The 2,797-nt window shown below is 41.7% G+C and overlaps 1 pseudogene; it reads left to right on the forward strand.

Moving 5' to 3' along the window:
• Window positions 1-1,685: 1,685 nt before the first annotated feature.
• On the forward strand, window positions 1,686-2,227 carry LOC132039098 (cytochrome c oxidase subunit 3-like; annotated as a pseudogene).
• Window positions 2,228-2,797: the final 570 nt, after the last annotated feature.

Below are 2,797 nucleotides of genomic sequence, written 5' to 3' on the forward strand. Positions count from 1 at the left end.
TCGGGCCAACGTAATTTCGACAAAGGATGGCACTAGACTTTAACAAACGAGTCAGAGCAAGACTCTTTCAAATAGGACAAATGGTACTTAAGAGAGTATTCCCGCACCAGGACGAGTATAAATGGAAGTTCGCTCCCAACTGGCAAGGCCCGTATGTGGTCGGCAAAGTACTCTCCAGAGGAGTGGTAGTTCTAGCAGAAATGGATGGGTAAGAGTGGACCAAGCGAATCAACTCAGATGTAATCAAGCGGTACTACGCATGAAGACACGCCTTTTTTAATTGTATTTTGTCGTAATAGTTATTACTGGCTTGTAATAGTTATTCCTTGGCTTGTAATCGTTTATAATAGACAGAAAAAACCAAATGATTCCTTGTAATATGAACTACGCAATGACCTAACTTTCCCATAGTGGGATATGTAGGCAGTGTATTTGGGACCTGGTCACATTATTAGTAAAAAACCAAAACTCAATTACTTTTATTCCAAACTATGTTTGACTTGATTCCTGCTGCAACAGGATACCCAGGCGCTCTTTGAGCTCGATCGTACCAAAAGAAAAACCTAAGAAACCCTTAGGAAGCCTCAGAGATTGGACTTCAAGGAGAATTTAGACTTGACACAAAGAGATTGCCATACATCTCAAAATTTGTCATTCTTAACTGGGCCGAGTGTCAACTGGGCTCAACGCCCAACTTGTTTTAAATTTTGAGGAAAATTCCCAAAATTTCCTACATTTAAGACTCGACACGAGAGTTTGCCAAAACAAGATGACCTAAAATGGGGCAGATCTCAAAAATTTCGCACAAGGAAACGGGAATCACAACTATCAAAGCAACAAAGAAGGGAATACTTTTCATTTGAAAAAGCATGTCATAACAATAAACCTCGATTTTTAATCTCATTATGACTCGTCGTTCTAAGAGCAATTAATTCGATCGTACGTTGGAACGGGAAGGCGCAAAAGAATTGTTTACTCCTTTCTTTTCCAATCGCCCGCGAAGACAGACGTCGAAAGGTTCCTTTGTGATTCTCAATCGCTTTTTGCGCGATGTGAGGAATAGCCATGTAGCGGAGCGAGACCAAGCCGAGCCACTAGTAGAGTAAGCTCCTTCCCACGTGTCAAGTTTCATAGAATAAACGAACGTTGTACCTCAACCAGAGAGATCAACTCACAACAGTTGAAGGCCGCGCGTAATCTAACTAACCACCAGCAAGTTTTCCGAAAGCGAACTCGAACGGAATTGTTACTTTCCAAAAATCTTGCTTCAAATCAAAGAGAAAGGTCTATTTTCCCACGTAGTTATTCTGGTCAAACCAACGATTCTCTTCTCAAAGTAATAGGGAGAGTCTTTTTCTAGTTAGACTCTATCAATGGAATAGAAAGAATCCATCCCTTCCTATTTCTTTGTTTGTCTGTCGGATAAAGAAAACGTGACCCCAAAGAGCCCTTTCTCTTTTACTTTACTACTTTAGGGGGTGGGGGTGAGGGGGGGTTTACATGAACCAAGGCAAAGTGGTTTATGATTGAATCTCGGAGGCATTCTTATCATTTGGTAGATCCAAGTCCATGGCCTATTTCGGTTCTCGGAGCTTTGGCAACAAACGTAGGAGGTGTGATGTACATGCACTCATTTCAAGGGGTGCAACACTTCTCGGTTGGGCCTCATATTTCTCCTATATACCATGTTCGTATGGTGGCGCGATGTTCTACGTGAATCCACGTTCGAAGGACATCATACCAAAGTCGTACAATCAGACCTCGATATGGTTTTATTCTCGTTTATCGTATCGAGGTTATGTTCTTTTTTGCTCTTTTTTCGGGCTTCTTCTCATTCTTCTTGGCACCTACGGTAGGATCGTAGGTATTTGGCCCCCAAAGGGATTGCGGTTTTAGATCCTTGGGAAATCCCTTTTCTAATACCATTATTCCCCTTTCATCCGGAGGCGCCGTAACTTGGGGCTCGTAATGCTATACTCTAGGAAGGAAAAATGGCTTGGAGCTTTTACGCTTTAGTAGCTACCGTTTCAGCTCTAGTATTCACAAGCTTTAAGGAATGGAATATTATCAAGCACCCTTCACTATTTCGGATAGTATTTATGGTTCTACCTTTTTCTTAGCAACTGGCTTTCATGGTTTTCATGTGATTATAGGTACTATTTTCTCGATCATATGTGGTATTCGCCAATATCTTGAAAAAGCATGTCATAACAATAAACCTAAATAATTTTAGAAAAAGTTACATTTGTTTTTATAAGTAATTAATTACAAAAAATGATTTTCTTGCATGAAAAATGATTTTCTTGCATGATTAAAAAATCTGGACACCCGCATCTTTCAATAAATATACACAGAGATTTTACGGATACATGCGTCGCACAAAAGTACATACACATATACGTACGGGATTTGTAAGCAAAATTACTCCAAATCGCAAACTCGTACCTACTTACCGGAAACGGTGACAACCCCTGACCCACGAAAACGTGTCTGCGGGCCTCAAACGTACGAGAATAGAATCGGAAGCGACGGAGGCGCATGACCATATATACGAACGTACAAACAACGGAAAGATATATACCAAAAATATCGGCTCGGATCAAGGGAGCCCGCCGAACGACGGACGCGTCCTACGGTGGCGTCACGCGGTGCGTCCGTGCACGTGGGCATGTAACACGACCCACAAGAACAGGGGGTCGGTGCGAAAGGATGACATACCATCATTTCGAGGGTCAAATATGTAAAATCATAACGAACGGAAGAATCGGATGTTTAATGTACGTCGGACCGGTAAAAG

The sequence above is a fragment of the Lycium ferocissimum genome, chromosome 12 (assembly GCF_029784015.1).
Source record: "Lycium ferocissimum isolate CSIRO_LF1 chromosome 12, AGI_CSIRO_Lferr_CH_V1, whole genome shotgun sequence".
NCBI lineage: Eukaryota > Viridiplantae > Streptophyta > Magnoliopsida > Solanales > Solanaceae > Lycium > Lycium ferocissimum.